Raw genomic sequence first — 26,653 nt, 5'->3', positions numbered from 1 at the left:
AACAGAGACCTTCTGGCCCACAAAACCTAAAACATTTATTGTATGGCTTTTTACAGAGAAAGTTTGCTGCTGCACAAATAATGAAACAAATACAGAGGAGGAGGATGTTGGTTTTGTACAGTATGGCAAAAGCAGAAATCCAGTATTAACACTTTCCTGCTAAAAGGTGTTTAATTGCTAGGGTCATGTTAAAGCATTAACTGAATAAAGCAAATGAGGTGTCTGTTGATGCATGGGTCACCTCACGTGGTAAGTCTCAATCCATTTCAGATGAACTAAAGTTGAAGTGGGATTTTTAAAAACTGGACTTAAAAATGCCTTTTAATTTTCATTTACCTAATGATGCTATACCTATTTTCATGTGATTCTTTGCCACCTGTATATATTTGTGAGTGAATTGTGTGTTCAAATCTTTTGATCATTTTTTAATTGAATAGTTTGTGTTCTAATTATTGAATGTTTTTTAAAAAAGAGATATACTGTGATGATTAATATTATGTATGATCTTGGCTGGGCTAGGGAGCCCAGTTGTCTGGTAAGACACCAGTCTAGAAGTCACTATAAAGACACCAGTCTAGAAGTATGTTTTAGATGTGATTAACATTTAAATCAGTAGGCTTTGTGTAAAGCAGATTACCCTCCATAATGTGGGTGGACCTCATCCAATCAGTTGAAGGCCTTAAGAGCAAAGCCTGTGGTTTATTGAAGAAGAAGAAATTCTGTCTTTCTCCAGATTGCAACATAGAAATTCTGCTTGAGTTTCCAGGTTGTTTGCCTTCCTTGCAGATTTTGGACTTAAGACTGCAACATCAACTCTTACCTGAATCTTCAGCCTTACTACCCGTTCTACTTGATTTTGGGCTTGCCAGCCCTCAAAATCACATCAGTCAATTCCTTAAAAAGCTGCTGATTTTCTCTCTTTCTATATATCCCATTGATTCTCTTCCTCTGGAGAACCCTGACTAGAAAGCAGACCATAAAGTTCACTCATACCCTGGTGATAATCAGAAGAAATGGCTGTCAAACTTGGTGAGGACCAGAGGAGAGAAAATGCCAAGAACCAGTTGTGACAAGCTCCCGAGATACTCTGTGTAGGTTTTCTGAGAAAGATTGGCTCTGCTGTGGTTGTCCTGGGGTGGGTGGGGCTAAGTGGGAGAATGATAAGCTGTTAAATTGACCTCTCTAAGTGTGTGTTTCTAGGTAGACTGTAATTTGCTCTTCTTGGTTATTTTGTGCCCAGCCAAATGCCTGGTTCTTTGGTGCTCAGTAGCTTTGAATGAAAGAAAATATATCTGAATGAAAGAAAGAAGATGAGAATTCTAAGTCCTATCATCTATTAATGCCCTTGTAATGTAGCTGGAAGAATCTATGTTTTGACGATAACATATTAAAAAATTTTCCCTGGGATTCATCCATTATTCAGAAGGCACCAGCTTAATACAAATGTAGAATATCAGGGAAAAATGTTTTGAACATAACACAGTTTTTTGCCAAAGTAACTAACAGATGTTGGCTGACAGATTCAGTGGAATACCCATGGATGCGTCTCCATTTGACAGAGGAATTGTAAGTGCTGATTTGTTCTATGCTCTCCATTCATTGTCTGAATCAGTCCAGAACTACATTCACACCACTTTAGCCTCAATCAATAAATGATGAAAAGTTACTATGTTTGAGTCCTGCAGATTGCACCTTTCTGAAGCTAGACTAGCACCAAGGTTGTATCAGAATGATACAGAAGGGTGGTTTTATCATTCACTCTGTAGACAAGCCCTCATTCTGTGCAGTGTCAGATATAGTGGAGAAAATAAAAAGACAAGAATAAAAATTATAGTAATATTTTTTCATCATGTTCATAACAACCTTATTCACAATAGGCAATAGGTGAACGTAATCCAAATGTCCGTCGATAGATAAATGGATGACCAAAATGTCGTCTATACATAAAATGGAACATTATTCAGTCTTACAAAGGAAAGGAATTCTGACACATGCTACAACATGGAGGAACCCAAGAGGACATTATGCTAAGTGAAATAAGGCAGACACGGACAGATACTGTATGATTCCATTTAAATGAGGTATCTAGAGTAGTCAATTTCATAGAAACAGAAAGTAGGTTGGTGGTTGCCAGGGGCTGGAGGAGGAGTGATGGGAAACTGTTTAATGAGTACTGAGTTTCAGTCTTTTAAGATGAAAAGAGTTCTGGAGGTTGGTTATACTGAATACTACTGAACTGTACACTTGAAAGTGGTTAAGATGGTAAATTTGATGTTATGTGTATTCTACCACACTACAAATTTTAAAAATTAACAAGGAAAAAATGGTAATATTTTAACAAGAGCTATCACTTTTTTTCTATATTAAGTATATGCCCGACCTTTCATGAATATCTTTTAAACAATCATATGAGTTAAATACTCTCATAAGTCCAAGATTATGATGAGTAATGGAGGATCAAAGCATTTAAGTAACCTGACCAAGATCAAGATCTATGTAACCTGGAATACTGAACTGCTTTTGACCAGAAAAGGCAGGATTTCAAATAAACAGGACTGGGGCTTGAGTGAGGCAAGTGAGGCAATTGGTCCTGGCATGAAATTTAAGGGGGCGCCACAAAGCTCAGTAATCAAGACAAATGACATTGTGGTGCAATCTTTAAAAAAATAGAAGTTAGTATAAAAATCTATGATGAACAAAATATGAAAATGTAAAATAAAGACAGGATCTAATAGAATGAGGGAAGGTTGTTGAGTAATTGCAGGGTCAATCCTGCAGAGAAGTCACTTATTACAGTCAGGATAGTTTCACATCACTGACTGAACATTAAAGGAGTGCCACCCAACCATTTAAACATGATCAGATATTTGTAAAACTTACAATAAAAAACCGATGAAGAAGAGCCCTGTGAACCTGTGGAAAGAGAGAGAAGTTTAAGCACAACAGGGTGAAACACTGTTAGACGGAGCCGGAGCTTTGTAATAACTTGGCACTGCATTCAGAAGGCTTAATTTCAAAAGATATTTATCCCTATTATAGCTGGTAATACTGCTCTAATAAGTCCTGTATGCTGTGCTTAAGATGACATTAATCGGGGTTTTCTGAGTCTGTGTGATGTGCTGGAACCATGACACTGTTGGGACTCTGCCACTTACTAGCAGGGGGCTGTTTGGAGGGTAATTAACCTCTCTGGGTCCTAATTTCATCATTTTTTTTTTAAAGCATTTTTCAAATGCTTGGCTGTATTTATTTATTTATTTATTTATTTATTTATGGCTGTGTTGGGTCTTCATTTCTGTACGAGGGCTTTCTCTAGTTGTGGCAAGCGGGGGCCACTCTTCATCGCGGTGCGCGGGCCTCTCACTATCGCGGCCTCTCTTGTTGCGGAGCACAGGCTCCAGACGCGCAGGCTCAGTAGTTGTGGCTCACAGGCCTAGTTGCTCCGCGGCATGTGGGATCTTCCCAGACCAGGGCTCGAACCTGTGTCCCCTGCATTAGCAGGCAGATTCTCAACCACTGCGCCACCAGCAAAGCCCACATTTCATAATCTTTAAAATAAGAATAATGCCTGCTTTGTCGACTTTATAGAGTTCTTGTGAGGATCAAGTGAGATAATGATTGCAATAGTGCTTTATAAAATTGCGGTGATCTGCAAAGTTGGCCATTGTTATTTCAAGGTGAATTTGTTTTTGAAGCTAGATTAGGGAGCCAAAACTAATATCTATCTTATAGACTGTATCACGCAGGATTTTTCTGTGGATAGTTATGTTTGGAGGGGTGGGGACCTGATTCGACTTATGGTCTCTCTGAATCCACATGTTATTGACAAATGAATCAACAAATTGATACAAAGTGGGCAAAGATTTTAACACTGAGAACTGGCAGGAGATTGTTTATTTTAAGTGTTTTACACAGGGCACTGTGTTAAAAGGTGGATAATGTCTTCAGATACGGCTAAAGGTTGAAATGAAGGACAAGAGTCAGGCTTACATGTTGGATGGCAGAGAGATAAAAGCATTCTTGGTTCAACCAAACTTTTTGTTGAGTGAGATTAATCTGGTTCTGGGTACCTGGGAACGGGTGGAGAACCTGGCCAGAGGTGGATGTACCAAAGAAATGGGTGGTCATTTAGTCATCATCTCAGTAGTTTGGCGATTCACTTGTAGGAGCAAAAATGTACCAGTGTATCATCTATCATGGACATTTAAAAAAGTATAGATAAAGTGTTTTGGAAAAACGCAGTATCTCTACTATGTCATAAATATATTTATGTCAAAATAAAATATCGAAGAACCTATTCACACATTTCAAGCCCTTGAAACTTTTTAAAAGCAGAAAGTATAAGAAAGCAAACCATTTGTTGAAGGAACAATATTGAAAGATCTTTAAGTAATACCTCTTTGACCTTAAGTCTAAGCCATCTATCTTGAACTAGTATTGGTATTTGGCTGCTGGAAATGCTTGGCAATGTAGAATATTCTGATTTCATTTGATCTCTCATCATACCAGGCATTTGATTGTTTTCCCCCTGAACAATAGAGCCTTGGATTTGGTGGGCTCCACCCAAATTTCAACACTGACAGAGCTTTTGTATTAAGCTAAGAGTGGGAGATTGTTTGGACAAATAATTCATACCCTTTGCTGGGAAGGAAAGATTTGTTTCAGGGAAGAGATTATCTGTGTGTGCGCCAGGCATGGGGGTCTTAGACCTGAATTTGCTGGTGCATTAGCCTGAGCATTAAAGGAATTGCATTTTTATTGGATCATGTCAAGCTGTTGATTGGAAAAATAAAAGTGACCTTTAAATTTTTCACCAGCTGTGACAAGATAGAGATGGCACATCCAAAGAATGGGTTGGAAATGGTGAACGATTAATGATACCATTGTTCTCCCAGCCCATCCTCTGAGAAGAACCATCCATTTCCTCAATTGCTCTGACCAAGATTGGCCCTGTGCATTATGTAAGGTGAGCTGTGCCTCCTTGTTAGGATAGAAAGGTCTTAAAGTGCCTCTCTTCCATCTCTTCATTCTACTATTCTTGCAAGTCTCTAAAAATAAAGGTACAACATAATGGTGGAGTGGGAAGGGAGGGCAGTAATGAATCTAGGAAGATGAAGGTGGTGTACCTTTAAAGTGATATGTCTGTGCACTTTATGGCAAAAGAAGACATCAGTTAGGTGGTTCTGTAAAAGGTGAGTCTCCATGGAGATGGAAAGGAGTTGGAAATTAAGACAAATATCATCTAGACCATGAAAATTAAGGCAAATATCATCTAGACCATGACCTACATGTGATAAGGCCCTTTCCCATTTTTATACCAGAAGCATTGATGAACTCTCCAGAGTCATTTTATTCCTAGAATAAAGGGCTGGCAGGACCATGTAAGAAGTCAGTCTTTTCCTTAGTGCTTGGTGGGTTCTCAGCCCTCACATTTCTATGCCACCTTCATTAGGTTTATGCACAGTGTGCGATGTAATTTCTTGTCTTTCTGTCTTCCTCAGTGCAGCAATTGGTACATGGAGTTGCTTGGAGGCAGGTTTTGCAGTCATCATATCTAGAACCTTTTTATAAATAGAAACACTCTATTATAAATATGGCTGCTTTCCAGTTTCCTTTTTTTTTTCCCCACAATCGGTTCTTTTTCTGTTATATCAGTATAAAGTGTATTTTGACTGGAGGTGGGGGAAATATGATTCAGTGTTATCCTAACAAAAACCAAATAATTTACTACAAACATGTCTTAATCACAAGGATGAAGCTGATAGGGAAAATTATTCTCCTCTGTCACAATCGCCTTATTTTGATTTGTGGTATATATAAGTGGAATGATTAAAATGAATCTGAGCTAGACATTGTGATTTAAATTCTGTCAACTTGGTCTGTCTATAAAGAAGTGGTTCTTATACAAAGTGAAATGTTCTTTAGACCTGAGAATAAAATAAACACAATTTAAAATTTCCATAAAATCCAACAATCAACTGTTTGTTGATGAAGCTGATTGATTGATCTCCTTTTATTCTAGTTTCTTCTGTTACTAATGAAAAAGTTGGGGGCTTTTAACAAGCATCAAGTCACCAATTACATCATCTGTTACAAAGTAGGGAAAGGAACTTCTTCTCCTAAGTAGAATGCAGAAGGTCTTGGCCAATGCTTTTGCTGCAACAATTAGAAAGAAACAGATAATTTATAAATTTACAAAAAGCCTATTGTTATAGGCATCAGAAAGCTAGAGAAGCAATGAGGACTAGCTAAACTAAACTTCCAAGGAGAGAATCCTTCTAGGGTGAGCTGGCAATCAGAAGCTATTCCTCATCCCTCTGTAATCATTTGCCAATTCTGGATATGGGGTGAGAAACAAAGACCCTTTCCCAGAAAAAGAAGACTTGCAGCAGATAATTGTCTAGTCTCCCCAGTAAGACATTTTCAAATTTTGAGGCCTCATTGGATGGGAGGACAGAGAGCTAATTTGAAGACTTCTGAAGGGCAAAACTGAAACTCTCAGAATCTTTCAGGGCCAAGGAGACAAAGGCCCCATCAGGATCTCAGTAAAAATCTAGGATGTCCATGCCCTAGAAGTTAAAGAAAAAGCAGGAGTATTATGAGTCCTACTAAAACTAAAACCTGGCCAATTTCCAGCTTAACCCATTATTGGATTGAATGATTAGTCCTTTACACTATCTACCTAATGGAGGAAAGAGAAATTCTCTTTGGTGAATGATAAAATCATCTGGTGTCTCTGCAGTTTTTAATGTCTGTTATACAATAAAAAATTACAAGACATGCAGAGGTAAGACTATATTATTGATAATCAAGAAAAAAGAGATAATAGAAGATGGCCCACAGATGGTCAAATATTGGAATTAGTAGCCAAGGATTTAAAAATAACTATGATTAATATGGTCAAAAATAGAGAAAAAATGGATAAAAGAGATGGAGAATTTTACCAAAGAATTGGAATCTATAAAAATCAAATGGATATTCTAAAATGGGAAAATACAATATCTGAAATTAACAATATATGGAGCTTAGCAGTGGATCGGACATAACAGAACACAAGAATAGTGAACTGGAAGGCAAGCCAATAGCATTCAAGTTCAGATTTAATAAAAGGTAGATATGTTAGACCCATATGGAATATGCTAAAGAGATCCAATATACATATAATTGAACTCCCTGACTTAATGGAGGAAGAAATTAGGGCAGAAGAAAGTTTCAAAGTGATAATGGCTGAGAATTTTATCCAGCTGAATCCATAGGTTCAAGAAATTCATGGAATCTTGAGTAATGGAAATACAAACAGAGGCACATCATACTGAAACTGCTGAAAACCAAAGTAAAATCTACAATCTTAAAAACAACTAGAGAAAAAAGACATATTACCTTTAAAAGATCCAGAGTTAAGACTGACAGTTGGATGTTTATGAGCAACCATGGAATCCAGAGGACAATTTAAAGTGATGAGAGACAATCACTGCTAACCTAGAATTAAGAATATTTTTCAACAATGAAAGTGAAGTAAAGATATTTTTAGACAAATAAAAATGGAGAGAATTTGCTGCTGGCACGTTTGTATTAAAAGAAAAACTTATTTTCTCCAGGCAGAAGGCAAATGATTCCACATGATAATATGGAGATGCAGGAGGAAATGAATAATACTAGGAGGGATAAACATGTGGCTAAGTCGAAATAATTCTTGATTGTGCAAAGCAATAATTGTAATGTCTTTGAAGTTTAAAATAGGTGCAGGAAAAATGTGTAATAGTAATAAAGTAAAAGTTAGAATGGAGATAAATGGAATTAAACAGTTCTAAAGTTCTAGAAGAATTGGGATGATAAAAATTATATTATATGTTAGACTGTGATATATCAAGAAAGCATGTTGTAATCATTAGGTTAACCATTAAAAGAATAGTAAAAGAATACATAGCTAGCATGCTAATAGAAAGAAAATAAATACAGTAATTAAAGTATATGACTACTAAAAGATGTGGAAAGTAAAACTAACATTCGATGGATGATTTTTGCCTGTATCCCAGGTACTGTTACCTAGTTGTCCCAGGTAATCCTCAGCATTTTTGTGATACCTACCTTTCATGTGGACATGAAACTTTGATAAATGGAGCAACTGAATTTGTTGGGATTCTTAGTTGGAAACAGAAGAACATACACCAGTGTGCATAAATAGAAGCAGAACTTAATATAGGATTTATTGGAAAGCTCACAGACCCTTGTAAGGGTAGACAGTCTTTGTGAAGACTCTACCACCTTCACAGGACACAGATACCACAGTTTTTTATCACTGATGCTGGAGGCCTCTTTTGCTTTATAAGCTGGAGGCTTCCATTGTCTCTCTCACAAAAGTCAAAAATTGTGGGGAGCTTATGCTTCCCTAAGTTGCTTTCTACTGCACTAAAGTCTCTTGAGGGTGCATCTGATTCATCAAGCCTAGATCACATGCTACATTTCAATTGCAAGGACAGCTTGTAAAATGAGTTTCTAGCTTATTCATAGGGGAAGTAGGACTGCTAAGGGAGAAATTTCCATAAACACAAGCAGAGTGTTCAGAAATGTGTTGGGGTGTGTGTGTGTGTGTGTGCGTGTGTCTGTGTGTGTACAAAGATGACAGATATCCACTACAGGAAGTGAAGCTTATGGATGCTGAGTGCCATCTAGGGGTCTCCAAACATTAAGTGATGGTCCAGAGGTTGGAGCCCAGGACTATTGGCCCCAGAGTATGAAACACTCTGAACTGTCATTCATTAGATCCCCTCTGGGTTTGTGAGACACACTATATATAAGGTATTGGGAGGATGCCAGTACTTCCTGAATGGCATATCAGGACTAACAGGCTAGGGTTGGAGATAGAGCATGGACCAGGAAGGTGTTTAGTTCTGTGCAGTAATGCCCTCAGCTCGTATTCCTGTTGGTACCTGACACTCCAGGAGCTGCACTTTTAGAAACCTCCACATCAATTGACTGACAGCTCCTCACATCTTAGGTACTGTCTATTTCTACTCAATTGTCTGTGTGAGAAAGAGAATCCAAAGACAAAAAGGAAAATTCTAGCTATCTAAGAATTAACAAGTGAACCACCAAGGGAAAATGGAATTTTTTCTGGTTCAGTAACAAAAACCATCTTATCCCAGATTAAAAAACCAAAACAAAACAACGAAGTGTTGTGGGTAGTCAGCTATGGGATCTGAGTGTGTGTATGATTATTTTAACCCACAGCACATAATTAAAAACACTACTTTGATAAACTGATCTGTTAGATCCTGCAGATAATATGAAGGCATTTTGTGGGGAGAGATTTTTCAGACTAATAGATTTACTTCTGCTTTATTGATAATAATGCCTTGTGTTTGCGGAACACGTGGTTATTCTCAGGATGCTTTCCTATGGTGTCTCTGTCTCTCACTTGCTCCTCTCGGCACTGGCTGGTGGGCAGTATAATTCCATTTGATATAGGAGGAAACAGGTTGTAGGTATGAAAGAATGTTTTGGCATTATGTATCAAGGGGACACTGTATTCTCATTTTAATACTTAGTGTATTATCTTTTTATTTCAGTTTCTATATTTTTTCTAGTAATAGGAAGGGGGATTAGAGGATATTATCAATAAGCCATTGGTTATTCATCAGCATCTCAACAAATATATTTATTATCATAATGATCAAATTTGCATTTTCTATGTCAGACATATATACTAGTGTTTTCTTATCCTTATCTGATTGCATAGTGGCCATACTGTGCTGCTTTTAATTGACATTGATGTCAAACCAATAGCAGATATCAATTAAAGAAACATACTGAGATTAAATCATAAAAGAAAACATTGGAGGTATAGTTAGTATAAGTTGATATTTTGGGTTTATTACATGGTTAGAGGGGCTCTAATCCATACTATACTGGACATATGTTCTTGCTGTTAAAGAACAGTCTCAAAAGGCTGTGTGAAAGACATTTTCTTAAATGCCCCCTTTTCAATAGATAAGTTTTGCTGCCCTCAACTTTTAAAAATTTGTTTACTTTTTGTTGGTTTGAAATAAGAGGAAAAGGGTCAGAAACATAAAACATGGATGGAAAAGAAGGGAAATGTGAGAACATGAGTGTGAATGAAGTTGATCAAAAACAGTAATGAGGGACTTCCCTGGTGGTTCAGTGGTAAAGACTCTGCACTGCCAATGCAGGGGGTGCAGGTTTGATTCCACATGCTGTGTGGTGTGACCAAAAAAAAAAAAAACAAAACACAAACAAAACAGTGATGAGAAGGAACAGGAGATTCACTTACTACCCAGCTAAGCTTTGAATTAATTATTATTGTTGTACATTACTAGGGCACCAAAAATGTAACATTTTGCTATTTGATAAAGACGTTCTGCCAGTCCCTTACCTCCAGGGAAATAATAACCCAATGAAATAAGATATCTGATTCAAGAGGGAAAATTACGTGGCTTAAAATAAATCAGGAGGCAGAGTCAAGATGGCAGTGTGGGAAGACACAGAGTTCGTGTCTCACCACAACTAGGGCGCCTGCTGGAAGCTGGTGAGGGATCCTGACACCCAAGGACATGGAAGAACCCCCAAGAAAACTGGTAGGACATTGGGGGACTGAAGGGGGAGGAGAAGTGGAGGCCGGACAGGACCAGTGCCCTTGAGGGGTGGCTGAGAGGGGGGAGGGGTTCCCAATCCTGGAGGGACCCTTGGGGGCTCAGATCAGGGCGGGAGTGCACCCAGCGTTTCCCCTGCCCAATCAGCTGGGGAAGTGTGCCATGTCCTATGCCCTCAGAGGTCCCTTCTGGGCTGGGTTGGTCCTGGGGATATAGAGGGGAAGCTGGGAGAGAACAGGAGAGGCAGGCAGGAGAGGCCTTCCAGGACTGAAGGAGTGGGAGAGGAGTGGAGGGTGTTTGCCCATCCACTCGAGCCCAGGAAGCCTGCTGGGCTCCCAGGTTGGGTCCCCCATGCTCTGAGACCAGAGGCAGGAGGCACACCTGAAACCCTTCTGTTGAGCCTAAGCTCCACCCCGCACACCCCATGGGACCTTTTCCAGCCTGGTGGGTCCTAAGCAGAGGCCTTGCCCACCACCCAAACCTCGCCCCTGCTTATGCCCTGCCCTCCACAGCCAAGGCCTTTTCCACCTTTTTTTTTCTCCTCCTCTTTTTTTACTGTTGTGTTTCTGTTTTACCTTCTGGTTTTTGTTTCATCTATATTTTTATTTTTATATTTTTTCTAACATATCTGTTAGTTTCCTAGTCTAATTTTATTTTTTACTTTGTTATTCTCATTTTTTTTTTTTTTTTTTGCTGCCCCACATGGCTTGGGGGATCTTGGTTCATGAGCCAAGGGTCAGGCCAAGGCTCCTGTGGTGGAAGCTCAAAGTCTGAACCACTGGACTAACAGAGAACCTGAGACCTGAGGGAATATTCATCAGACTGAGGTCTCATGGAGGTTCTTATCTCAGCGCCAAGACCCAGCTCTACCCAACAGCCTACAAACTGCATTGTTGGAAGCCTCAGGCCAAACAACCAGTAATACAGGAACACAATCCCACTCATTAAAAAAAGGAAAAGGAAAAGAAAAAGATGAGATGGCAAAAAAAATATGTCACAGATGAAGGAGCAAGGTAAAAACCTACAAGACCAAATAAATGAAGAGGAAATAGGCAATCTACCTGAAAAAGAATTCAGAGTAATGATAGTAAAGATGATCCAGAATCTTGGAAGTAGAATGGAGGCACAAACTGAGAAAATACAAGAAATGTTTAACAAAGATCTAGAAGAACTAAAGAACAAACAAACAGAGATGAACAACACAATAACTCAAATGAAAAATACACTAGTAGGAATCAATAACAGAATAACTGAGGCAGAAGAACGAGTAAGTGAGCTGGAAGACAAAATGGTGGAAATAACTGCAGAGGAGCAGAACAAAGAAAAAAGAATGAAAAGAATTGAAGACAATCTCAGAGACTCCTGCAACAACACTAAACACACCAACATTCGAATTATAGGGGTCCCAGAAGATGAAGGAGAAAAGAAAGGGACTGAGAAAATATTTGAAGAGATTATAGTGGAAAACTTCCCTAACATGGGAAAGGAGGTAGTCACCCAAGTCCAGGAAGCACAGAGAGTCCCATACAGGATAACCCCTAGGAGAAACACGCCAAGACACATATTAATCAAACTAACAATTAAATTCAAAGAAAAAATATTAAAAGCAGCAACAGGAAAACAAAAAATACAAAGGAATCCCCATAAGGTTATCAGCTGATTTTTCAGTAGAAACTCTACAGGCCAGAAGCGAGTGGCAGGATATACTTAAAGTGATGAAAGAGAAAAACCTATAACCAAGATTACTCTACCCAGCAAGGATCTCATTCAGATTCGATGGAGAAATCAAAAGCTTTTCAGACAAGCAAAAGCTAAGGTAATTCAGCACCACCAAACCAGCTTTACAACAAATGCTAAAGAAACTTCTCTAGGTGGGAAACACAAGAGAAGAAAAAGACCCACAAAAACCAGCCAAAAACAATTAAGCAAATGGTAATAGGAACATACATATTGATAATAACCTTGAATGTAAATGGATTAAATGCTTCAACCAAAAGACACAGACTGGCTGAATGGATACAAAAACAAGACTCATATATATGCTGTCTACAAGAGACCCTTTTCAGACCTAGGGACACATACAGACTGAAAGTGAAGGGATGGAAAAAGATATTCCATGCAAATGGAAATGAAAAGAAAGCTGGAGTAGCAATACTTGTATCAGATAAAATAGACTTTAAAATAAAGACTGTTACAAGAGATAAGGAGGGACACTACATAATGATCAAGGGGTCAATCCAAGAAGAAGATATAACAATTATAAATGTTTATGCACCCTACATAGGAGCACCTCGATACATAAGGCAAATGCTAAGAGCCATGAAAGGGGAAATCAACAGTAACACATCAATAGTAGGGGACTTTAATACCCCACTTACACTAATGGACAGATCATCCAAACAGAAAATAAATAAGGAAACACAAGCTTTAAATGACAACATAGATGAGATAGATTTAACTGATATTTATAGAACATTCCACCCACAAGTGGCAGAATACACTTTCTTCTCAAGTGCACATGGAACATCCTCCAGGATAGATCACATCTTGGGTCACAAATCAAGCCTTGGAAAATTTAAGATAATTGAAATTTTATCAAGCATCTTTTCTGACCACAATGCTATGAGATTGGAAATCAATTACAGGAAAAAAAACCCCGTAAAAACCACCAAATATATGGAGGCTAAACAGTGCACTACTAAATAGTCAAGAGATCACTAAAGAAATCAAAGAAGAAATTTAAAAAATGCATAGAAAGAAATGACAATGAAAACACAATGACCCAAAAGCTATGGGACACAGCAAAAGCAGTTCTAAGGGGGAAGCTTATAACAATTCAGTCTCACCTCAAGAAACAGAAAAGTCTCAAATAAACAATCTAACCCTACACCTAAAGCAACTAGAGAAAGAAGAACAAAGAAAACCCAAAGTTAGTAGAAGGAAAGAAGGCATAAATATCAGAGCAGAAATAAATGAAGTAAAAATGAAGAAAACAATAGCAAAGATCAATAAAACTAAAAGCTGGTTCTTTGTGAAGATAAACAAAATTGATAAACCCTTTGCCAGACTCATCAAGAAAAACAGGGAGAGGATGCAAATCAATAAAATTAGAAATGAAAAAGGAGAAATCACAACTGACAATGCAGAAATATAAAGGATTATAAGAGACTACTACAAACAACTATATGCCAATAAAATGAACAACCACTAAGAAATGGACAACTCCTTGGAAAGGTACAATTTTCCAAGACTGAACCAGAAAGAATTAGAAAATATAAAAAGATGCATCACAAGTAATGAAATTGAAACTCTAATTAAAAAGTTTCCAACCAACAAAAGTCCAGGACCAGATGGCTTCACAGGTGAATTCTATCAAACATTTAGAGAAGAGCTAACACTGATCCTTCTCAAACTCTTCCAAAAAATTGCAAAGGGAGGAACGTTCCGAAATTCATTCTACAAAGTCACCATCACCCTGATACCAAGACCAGAAAAAAATATCACAAGAAAAGAAAATTGTAGACCAGTATCACTGATGAACATAGAGGCAAAATGCTGAACAAAATACTAGCAAACAGAATCCAACAACATATTAAAAGGATCATACACCATGATCAAGTGGGGTTGATCCCAGGAATGCAAGGATTCTTCAATATATGCAAATCAATGTGATACACCATATTAACAAATTAAGGAATAACAACCATATGATCATATCAATAGATGCAGAAAAAGCTTTTGACAAAATTCAATACCCATTTATGATAAAAACTTTCCAGAAAACGGGCATAGAGGGAACCTACCCCAACATAATAAAGGCCATATATGACAAACCCACAGCCAACATCGTTCTCAATGGTGAAAAACTGAAAGCATTTCCATTAAGATCAGGAACAGGATAAGGATGTCCACTCTCGCCATTCTTATTCAACATAGTTTTGGAAGTCCTAGCCACAGCAATCAGAGAAGAAAAAGAAATAAAAGGAACACAACTTGGAAACGAACAAGTAAAATTGCCACTGTTTGCAGATGACATGATACTATACATAGAGAATCCTAAAGATGCCATGAGAAAACTACTAGTGCTAATCAATGAATTTGGTACAGTGGCAGGATACAAAATTAATGCACAAAAGTCTCTTGCATTCCTATACACTAACACTGAAAATCCGAAAGAGAAATTAAGGAAACAATCCCATTTACCGTCACAACAAAAAGAATAAAATACCTAGGAATAAACCTACTTAAGGAGGTGAAAAACTTGCACTCAGAAAACTATAAAACACTGATGAAAGAAATCAAAGATGACATAAAATGATGGAGAAATATACCATGTTCTTGGATTGGAACAATCAATATTGTGAAAATGACTATACTACCCAAAGCAATCTAAAGATTCAATGTAATCCCTATCAGACTACCAATGGCATTCTTCACAGAACTAGAACAAAAATTTTACAATTTGTATGGAAACACAAAAGACCCCAAATAGCCAAAGCAATCTTTGAGAAAGAAAAACGGAGCTGGAGGAATCAGGCTCTCTGACTTCAAACTATAATACAAAGCTACAGTAATCAAGACAGTATGGTACTGGCACAAAAACAGAAATATAGATCAATGGTACAGGCTAGAAAGCCTAGAGATAAACCCATGCTCATATGGTCAACTAATTTATGACAAAGGAGGCAAGAACATACAATGGAGAAAAGACAGCCCCTTCAATAAGTGGTGCTGGGAAAACTGAACAGCTACATGTAAAAGAATGAAATTAGAACACTCCCTCACACCATACACACAAAAAAATTAAAAATGGGTTAGAGACCTAAATGTAAGACCAGACACTATAAAACTCTTAGAGGAAAACATAGGAAAAACACTCTTTGACATAAACCACAGCAAGATCTTTTCTGACCCACCTCCTAGAGTAATGGAAATAAAACAAAAAATAAACAAATCGGACCTAATTAAACTTCAAAGCTTTTGCACAGCAAAGGAGACCATAAACAAGACAAAAAGACAACCCTCAGAATGGGAGAAAATATTTGCTAATGTAACAACAGACAAAGGATTAATCTCCAAAATATACAAACAGCTCGTGGAGTTCAATATCAAAAAAACAAATGATTCAATTAAAAAATGGGCAGAAGACCTAAATAGACATTTCCCCAAAGAAGACATACAGATGGCCAAGAGGCACATGAAAATATGCTCAATATCACTAATTATTAGAGAAATGCAAATCAAAAGTACAATGAGATATCACCTCACACCAGTCAGAATAGCCATTAAGAAAAAATCTGGAAAGGGTGTGGTGAAAAATGAACTCTCCTGCACTGCTGGTGGGAATGTAAATTGATACAGCCACAGTGGAGAACAGTATAGATGTTCATTAAAAAACTAAAAATAGAACTACCATATGACTCAGCAATCCCACTATGGGGCATATACCCTGAGAAAACCATAATTCAAAAAGAGACATGTACCACAATGTTCATTGTAGCACTATTTACAATAGCCAGGACATGGAAGCAACCTAAGTGTCCATCGACAGATGAATGGATAAAGAAGATGTGGCATATATATACAATGGAATATTACTCAGCCATAAAAAGAGACGAAATTGATTTATTTGTAGTGAGTTGGGTGGACGTAGAGTCTGTCATACAGAGTAAAGTAAGTCAGAAAGAGGAAAACAGATACCGTATGCTAACACATATATATGGAATCTAAAAGAAAAAAAGGTACTGATGAATCTAGTGGCAGGGCAGGAATAAAGATGTAGACATAGAGAATGGACTTGAGGACACGGGGTGGCAGGGGGAAGCTGGGGTGAAGTGAGAGTAGCATCAACATATATACACTACTGAATGTAAAATAGATAGCTAGTGGGAAGCAGCTGCATAGCACAGGGAGATCAGCTTGTTACTTTGTGATGACCTAGAGGGGTGGGATAGGGAGGGTGGGAGGGAGGCTCAAGAGGGAGGGGATATGGGGATATATGTATACATATAGCTGATTCACTTTGTTGTACAACAGAAGCTAACACAGCATTGTGAAGCAATTATACTCCAATAAAGATCTAAAAAAACAAAAACAAACAAAAAAAACCCACAAAGAAATCAACCAGAAAGATTTCATTTATGAAACTGGTTGGAAGACATCTTTGTATTTTAAATCATTGAGACCATATTGCTTGGGACTCTCAGCTATACTTTCTGTTGTGTTGTGTGAAGGTCCAAGTGTCAAAATAATATTTTCTCTCTGGAGTGATATAATGTGATTTCAAGCTGATACATACCCGTTCCCAAGGCTGTAGGCTCAATGGGTGCCTGCCTTTAGGTGGACTCACTCTTCCTGCTCACCTGTGTGGGTACATTCAGGACTATTCAGGGACAGTGCCAATGCCAGTACCTTACAGAGACAGTTGATAGCAGTGCAAACCCGAAATGCTTTAAGAAGAACAATGGAACTTGATTTAATGCTGAGAATGACAGTCTAATTATCTGAGGTCAGAGACCAGCAACTAGTGCTTACGATTGATTTTGGATAGCTGAACATGGTTTTCTACCTTTGGAGTGAGTCTAGAGGCTGATCTCCTTTAAAAAGGAGTAATTTTCATGTCACCTTTAAGAGTATAGGTTGGCAAGTTATGGCCAGTAGGCCAAACGCAGCCCTCAGCCTGTTTTTGTAAACAGTTTTCTGAATGAAGGTAGGTCACAGGCACGCTCATTTATTTGATGTATTATCTATGATGACTTACATGCTACAACAGTGGGGTTGAATAATTGTGGCTGAGCCTCTAAGGACTGCAACATCTAAAATATTTACTATTTGGTCCTTTACAGGAAAAGTTTGCCACCTCCATCCTAGTGTGTAGGCATTGAGAGACCATATATACCTGGGGACAGCCACATGAGGTTGGCTGCCACTGGGACTCTTAACATCCCTCTTCTGCATTTCTTGCCCTCCTACAGGCTGCAATTTAATTTAATTTAATTTAATTTAATTTAATTTATTTTATTTTATTTTATTTTAAAACCACCTTCAAATACCCACGTCCTCTTACTTTCTTAGGATTCAGTGGAAAGATATATCTCTCCATATAAAATTGTTAGTGGGTTGCAATGCTAAAGAAATTTATATCAAAATATTAGAAGCTCAATGTGATATTCTTGCAGTTTTTCTATAGGTCTGGAATTTTTTTTTTTAACTGAAGAGGTTAACAAAAAATTGAGAAATAAGGAATTTATCCTCAGGTATACACACACATGTTTACAGACACATATGTAGAAAAATATCCATTATAGCACTATTTTCAATAAGCAAAGATGAATAGACATAAATGTCTGTTAACGTGGTTAAATAGTGGCATGTTCATTCATTCATACAATGGATGACTGTGCAGCTATAAAAAAGGAGATGCCCCTTTTTAACTGTTGGAAGATTTAAATGTTAAATGCAGAGCAGTTTGATATGCTTTCAATGGTATGGAAAAGAGGGAAGGATACAATGGAATATAGAGATATAGCTATAGATTTTTTCCAATAAATATTCAGTCTCTGGAAAGTTACATAGGAAACTGGTAACATTGGTTGCCTCTAATTCTGGGAGATGAGTTAAGAAGGGAGGCATTTTTCCATATAACCCTTTGTAATTTTTGAGTTTCTAACCATGCAAGCAAATTACTTTTTCAAAAAATAAAAACTAAGATAGAGAACATTTTTTTAAAAAGGAAAAAAAGTGTAGGTGTGTTGTTCATATTGAGTTACCCAAGTGACGTAATTGGCCAAGGTCAACATCCCTGTTAGTAAACATCAGGCTGAACCCATGTCTAAACCAGAGCCCAGAAGCTACTGAAAAGAGAGTTCGAACTTCTGGGTAAGATGGCGGAAGAGTAAGACGCGGAGATTACCTTCCTCCCTGTGGATACACCAGAAATACAGCTACACGTGGAACAACTCCTACAGAACACCTACTGAACGCTGGCAGAAGACCCCAGACCTCCCAAAAGGCTCGCCCCGCACTCCGTGCCCCTCCCTCCCGCCCGGCCTGAGTGAGCCAGAGTCCCCGAAGAGGCTGCTCCTTTGACCCTGTCCTGTCTGAACGAAGAACAGATGCCCTCTGGCGACCTACACGCAGAGGCGGGGCCAAATCCAAAGATGAGACACAGGAGCTGTGAGAACAAAGAAGAGAAAGGGAAACCTCTCCCAGCAGCCTCAGAAGCAGCGGATTAAAGCTCCATAATCAACTTGATGTACCCTGCATCTGTGGAATACATGAATAGACAACAAATCATCCCAAATTGAGGAGCCAGGAGTCAGTGCTGTGCCTCTGAGGTGGGAGAGCCAACCTCAGGACACTGGTCCACAAGAGACCTCCCGGCTCCACACAATATCAAACGGCGAAAATCTTCCAGAGATCTCCATCTCAACACCAGCATCCAGCTTCACTCAACGACCAGCAAGCTACAGTGCTGGACACCCTATGCCAAACAACTAGCAAGACAGGAACACAACGCCACCCATTAGCAGAGAGGTGGCCTAAAATCATAAAAAGTCTGCAGACACCCCAAAACACACCACCAGACGTGGACCTGCCCACCAGAAAGACAAGATCCAGCCTCAACCACCAGAACACAGGCACTAGTCCCCTCCACCAGGAAGCCTACACAACCCACTAAACCAACCTTAGCCACTGGGGACAGACACCAAAAACAACGGGAACTACGAACCTGCAGCCTGCAAAAAGGAGACCCCAAACACAGTAACATAAGCAAAATGAGAAGACAGAAAAACACACAGCAGGAGAAGGAGCAAGATAAAAACCCACCAGACCTAACAAATGAGGTAATAGGCAGTCTACCTGAAAAAGAATTCAGAATAATGATGGTAAAGATGATCCAAGATTCTATTTCCCAGATCCAAAATCTTGGAAATAGAATAGACAAAATGCAAGAAACAGTTAACAAGGACCTAGAAGAACTAAAGGTGAATCAAGCATCAATTAAAAACACAATAAATGAAATAAAAAATACTCTAGATGGGATCAATAGCAGAATAACTGAGGCAGAAGAACGGATAAGTGAGGTGGAAGATAAAATAGTGGAAATAACTGCTGCAGAGCAAAATAAAGAAAAAAGAATGAAAAGAACAGAGGACAGTCTCAGAGACCTCTGGGACAACATTAAACGCACCAACATTTGAATTATAGGGGTTCCAGAAGAAGAAGAGAAAAAGAAAGGGACTGAGAAAATATTTGAAGAGATTATAGTTGAAAACTTCCCTAATATGGGAAAGGAAATAGTTAATCAAGTCCAGGAGGCACAGAGAGTCCCATACAGAATAAATCCAAGGAGAAATACGCCAAGACACATATTAATCAAACTGTCAAAAATTAAACACAAAGAAATCATATTAAAAGCAGCAAGGCAAAAACAACAAGTAACACACAAGGGAATCCCCATCAGGATAACAGCTGATCTCTCAGCAGAAACTCTACAAGCCAGAAGGGAGTGGCAGGACATAATTAAAGTGATGAAGGAGAAAAACCTGCAACCAAGACTACTCTACCCAGCAAGGATCTCATTCAGATTTGATGGAGAAATTAAAACGTTTACAGACAAGCAAAAGCTGAGAGAGTTCAGCACCACCAAACCAGCTTTACAACAAATGCTAAAGGAACTTCTCTAAGCAAGAAACACAACAGAAGGAAAAGACCTACAATAACGAACCCAAAACAATTAAGAAAATGGGAATAGGAACATACATATCGATAATTACCTTAAATGTAAATGGACTAAATGCTCCCACCAAAAGACACAGAGTGGCTGAATGGATACAAAAACAAGACCCATATATATGCTGTCCACAAGAGACCCACTTCAGACCTAGAGACACATACAGACTGAAAGTAAGGGGATGGAAAAAGATATTCCATGCAAATGGAAACCAAAAGAAAGCTGGAGTAGCAATTCTCATATCAGACAAAATAGACTTTAAAATAAAGACTACTAGAAGAGACAAAGAAGGACACTACATAATGATCAAGGGATCGATCCAAGAAGAAGATATAACAATTGTAAATATTTATGCACCAAACATAGGAGCACCTCAATACATAAGGCAAATACTAACAGCCATAAAAGGAGAAATCGACAGTAACACAATCATAGTAGGGGACTTTAACACCCCACTTTCACCAATGGACAGATCATCCAAAATGAAAATAAATAAGGAAACACAAGCTTTAAATGATACATTAAACAAGATGGACTTAATTGATATTTATAGGACATTCCATCCAAAAACAACAGAATACACATTTTTCTCAAGTGCTCATGGAACATTCTCCAGGATAGATCATATCTTGGGTCACAAATCAAGCCTTGGTAAATTTAAGAAAATTGAAATTGTGTCAAGTATCTTTTCCGACCACAATGCTATGAGACTAGATATCAATTACAGGAAAAGAGCTGTAAAAAATACAAACACATGGAGGCTAAACAATACACTACTCAATAACGAAGTGATCACTGAAGAAATCAAAGAGGAAATTAAAAAATCCCTAGAAACAAATGACAATGGAGACACGACGACCCAAAACCTATGGGATGCAGCAAAAGCAGTTCTAAGAGGGAAGTTTATAGCAATACAATCCCACCTTAAGAAACAGGAAACATCTCGAATAAACAACCAAACCTTGCACCTAAAGCAATTAGAGAAAGAAGAACAAAAACATCCCAAAGTTAGCAGAAGGAAAGAAATCATAAAAATCAGATCAGAAATAAATGAAAAAGAAATGAAGGAAACGATAGCAAAGATCAATAAAACTAAAAGCTGGTTCTTTGAGAAGATAAACAAAATTGATAAACCATTAGCCAGACTCATCAAGAAAAAAAGGGAGGAGACTCAAATCAATAGAATTAGAAATGAAAAAGGAGAAGTAACAACTGACACTGCAGAAATACAAAAGATCATGAGAGATTACTATAAGCAACTCTATGCCAATAAAATGGACAACCTGGAAGAAATGGACAAATTCTTAGAAACGCACAACCTGCCAAGACTGAATCAGGAAGAAATAGAAAATATGAACAGACCAATCACAAGCACTGAAATTGAAACTGTGATTAAAAATCTTCCAACAAACAAAAGCCCAGGACCAGATGGCTTCACAGGCGAATTCTATCAAGCATTTAGAGAAGAGCTAACACCTATCCTTCTCAAACTCTTCCAAACAATATCAGAGGGAGGAACACTCCCAAACTCATTCTACGAGACCACCATCACCTTGATACCAAAACCAGACAAGGATGTCACAAAGAAAGAAAACTACAGGCCAATATCACTGATGAACATAGATGCAAAAATCCTCAACAAAATACTAGCAAACAGAATCCAACAGAACATTAAAAGCATCATACACCATGATCAAGTGGGGTTTATTCCAGGAATGCGAGGATTCTTCAATATACGCAAATCAATCAACGTGATACACCATATTAACAAATTGAAGGAGAAAAACCATATGATCTTCTCAATAGATGCAGAGAAAGCTTTCGACAAAATTCAACACCCATTTATGATAAAAACCCTGCAGAAAGTAGGCATAGAGGGAACTTTCCTCAACATAATAAAGGCCATATATAACAAACCCACAGCCAGCATCGTCCTCAGTGGTGAAAAACTGAAAACATTTCCACTAAGATCAGGAACAAGACAAGGTTGCCCACTCTCACCACTCTTATTCAACCTAGTTTTGGAAGTTTTAGCCACAGCAATCAGAGAAGAAAAGGAAATAAAAGGAATCCAAATCGGAAAAGAAGAAGTAAAGCTGTCACTGTTTGCAGATGACATGATACTATACATAGAGAATCCTAAAGATGCTACCAGAAAACTACTAGAGCTAATCAATGAATTTGGTAAAGTTGCAGGATACAAAATTAATGCACAGAAATCTCTGGCATTCCTATATACTAATGATGAAAAATCTGAAAGTGAAATCAAGGAAACACTCCCATCTACCATTGCAACAAAAAGAATAAAATATCTAGGAATAAACCTACCTAAGGAGACAAAAGACCTGTATGCAGAAAATTATAAGACACTGATGAAAGAAATTAAAGAGGATACAAATAGATGTAGAGATGTACCATGTTCTTGGATTGGAAGAATCAACATTGTGAAAATGACTCTACTACCCAAAGCAATCTACAGATTCAATGCAATCCCTATCAAACTACCACTGGCATTTTTCACAGAACTAGAGCAAAAAAATTCACAATTTGTATGGAAACACAAAAGACCCCGAATAGCCAAAGCAATCTTGAGAACGAAAAATGGAGCTGGAGGAATCAGGCTCCCTGACTTCAGACTATACTACAAAGCTACAGTAATCAAGACAGTATGGTACTGGCACAAAAACAGAAATATAGGTCAATGGAACAGGATAGAAAGCCCAGAGATAAACCCACAGACATATGGTCACCTTATCTTTGATAAAGGAGGCAGGAATGTACAGTAGAGAAAGGACAGTCTCTTCAATAAGTGGTGCTGGGAAAACTGGATAGGGACATGTAAAAGTATGAGATTAGATCACTCCCTAACACCATACACAAAAATAAGCTCAAAATGGATTAAAGATCTAAACGTAAGGCCAGACACTATCAAACTCTTAGAGGAAAACATAGGCAGAACACTCTATGACATAAATCACAGCAAGATCCTTTTGGACCCACCTCCTAGAGAAATGGAAATAAAGACAAAAATAAACACATTGGTCGTAATGAAGCTTAAAAGCTTTTGCACAGCAAAGGAAACCATAAACAAGACCAAAACACAACCCTCAGAATGGGAGAAACTATTTGCAAATGAAGCAACTGACAAAGGATTAATCTCCAAAATTTATAAGCAGCTCATGCAGCTCAATAACAAAAAAACAAACAGCCCAATCCAAAAATTGGCAGAAGACCTAAATAGACATTTCTTCACAGAAGATACACAGACTGCCAACAAACACATGAAAGGATGCTCAACATCTTTACTCATTAGAGAAATGCAAATCAAAACTACAATGAGATATCATCTCACACCAGTCAGAATGGCCATCATCAAAAAATCTAGAAACAATAAATGCTGGAGAGGGTGTGGAAAAAAGGGAACACTCTTGCACTGCTGGTGGGAATGTGAATTGGTACAGCCACTGTGGAGAACGGTATGGAGGTTCCTTAGGAAACTACAAATAGAACTACCATATGACCCAGCAATCCCACTACTGGGCATATACCCTGAGAAAACCATAATTCAAAAAGAGACATGTACCAAAATGTTCATAGCAGCCCTATTTACAATAGCCCAGAGATGGAAACAACCTAAGTGTCCATCATTGGATGAATGGGTAAAGAAGATGTGCCACATATATACAATGGAATATTACTCAACCATAAAAAGAAATGAAATTGAGCTATTTGTAATGAGGTGGATGGACCTAGAGTCTGTCATACAGAGTGAAGTAAGTCAGAAAGAGAAAGACAAATACTGTATGCTGACACGTATATATGGAATTTAAGAAAAAAAAAATGTCATGAAGAACATAGGAGTAAGACAGGAATAAAGACACAGACCTACTAGAGAATGGACTTGAGGATATGGGGAGGGGGAAGGGTAAGCTGTGACAAAGTGAAAGAGTGGCATGGACATATATACACTACCAAACGTAAGGTAGATAGCTAGTGGGAAGCAGCCGCATAGCACAGGGAGATCAGCTCGGTGCTTTGTGACCACCTGGAGGGGTGGGAAAGGGAGGGTGGGAGGGAGACGCAAAAGGGAGGGGATATGGGAACATATGTATATGTATAACTGATTAAATTTGTTATAAAGCAAAAAAAAAAAAAAAAAAAGTTCGAGGTGGAATGAAGGCTTTGCTGTGATGGAGATGTGAACATTCATTGTCTTTTTTAAAATCCACTGACTCTGCTGGCAAAATATTAAGAAACTTCATTCAGAAGCGAACATGAACTAATGTGTTTGACTGTTTCCACTTTTCTCCTTTGACGGCTGCTACAACTACGACCACTGAAAATTCCTATGGTGTGAAGGGATGTAGAAATGTAGGGCTTACATTTGCCTTCTTAAAGCTTAGATTTACCAAGCTACACCCACTGCTGGGTTTCTACTGCCCAACCAGACCCCAGGGACTATTTTTAGCACCTAGATGCAGCCTTCCAGGGAAGCTTTCATTGGTGTATGATCTTGCATCTTCCTCCCCACCCTGCTCCTGCTGCCATATGGATAAATTTTCCCCATAGTAGTATATTATTTTTGATGTTCTTCATTAGTCTTTAACATCCTAAACTTTTTCCAATACAAATATATTACCTGAAGTAATTCTCACCTATGCAACTTGAAAGTAATTATTTTAATCAAGTTAAAAAAACCTTTGTGTATAGACACAGTAATGTACACATATTACAAGTCTACAATGAGTATTACAAGCTGAATGAATTTTCATAAACTGAACAATCCTTCATCAAGAAACAGAACCTTAATTGCATCCAGAAGCCCTCCTCCACCCCCTGTCCAGTTTCTACCCACTGGTCTCTCCCAAGTATAACCATTATCCTGACTTACTTTTGTACTTTATATAAATGGAATCATACATGATGTATTGCTTTGTGTTGGTTTCTTTTATTCATCTAAATTGTTGCATGAAACTGTAGACTTCTCATCCTCACTGCTGTACGGATTTCTATGAAGTAACCATATCACAGTTTATTTATCCATTGTACTGATGATGGGCGTTTAGCTCGTTTCCAGTTTAGGGTTATTATAAGTGGTGCTACTGTGAACATGCTTGTACGTATTTTTTGAGGAATATTTGTACACATTTCTGTTACCTCTATCTAAGAGTACAATTTCTGGGTTACAGGGTACACATAGGTTTAGCTTTAGCACAGTGGTTCTCAAGAATTCACGTGAATCAGATTACCAGGAGGGCTTGTTCAACCATAGATCTCTGGGATTCGCCTGGAGTTTCTGATTCAGTAGGTTGGGGGTGAGGCCCGAGAATTTGTACTTCTGAAAAGTTCCAGGTGATGCTGATGCTCCTGGTCCAGGGACCACACTTTGAAAACCTTTGCTTAGCAGATGCTGCCAAACAGTTTTACAAAATATTCGTACCAAATGACCCTCCTGTTAGCAGCATAGGAGAATGCCAGTTGCTCCATTTGGTATTAGCCTCCTTCTTTTAAATTTCAGCCATATGGATTGAAAAGGAAGGTTATCTTCTTGTGTTTTAATTTACCTTTCCCTAGAGGCTAATGAAGTTGAGCTCCTTTCCATAAGTTTATTGGCCATTTGGATATCTTTTAATGTGAAGTCTGTGTTAAAGTCTTTTGCTCATTTTTCTATTGGGTTGTCTTTCTCTTTCTTATTAAGTTGTAGGAATTCTTTATTTATTCTGGCCATCCGTTGTTTGTTGGAGTTTTTTTTTTTTATGTTGTTCATACTGAATTTCAATTGTTGATTCTCCTTTTTTTTTTAACATCTTTATTGGAGTGTAATTGCTTTACAACGGTGTGTTAGTTTCTGCTTTATAACAAAGTGAGTCAGCTATGCATATACATATATTCCCATATCTCTTTCCTCTCTCGTCTTCCTCCCTCCCTCCCTCCCTATCCCACCCCTCTAGGGGGTCACAAAGCACCAAGCTGATCTCCCTGTGCTATGCGGCTGCTTCCCACTAGCTATCGGTTTTACATTTAGTAGTATATATATGTACATGCCACTCTCTCACTTTGTCCTAGCTTACCCTTCACCCTCCCCATGTCCTCAAGTCCATTCTGTAGTAGGTCTGTGTCTTTATTCCCGTCCTGCCCCTAGGTTCTTCATGACCCTTTTTTTTTTCTTTCTTTTAGATTCCATATATATGTGTGAGCATATGGTGATTGTTTTTCTCTTTCTGACTTACTTCACTCTGTATGACAGACTCTAGGTCCACCCACCTCACTACAAATAAATCAATTTCGTTTCTTTTTATGGCTGAGT

The sequence above is a fragment of the Hyperoodon ampullatus genome, assembly GCF_949752795.1.
Source record: "Hyperoodon ampullatus genome assembly, chromosome: 5".
NCBI lineage: Eukaryota > Metazoa > Chordata > Mammalia > Artiodactyla > Ziphiidae > Hyperoodon > Hyperoodon ampullatus.
The sequence above is the reverse complement of the archived record's forward strand: the minus strand, read 5'-3'. Positions refer to the sequence as shown.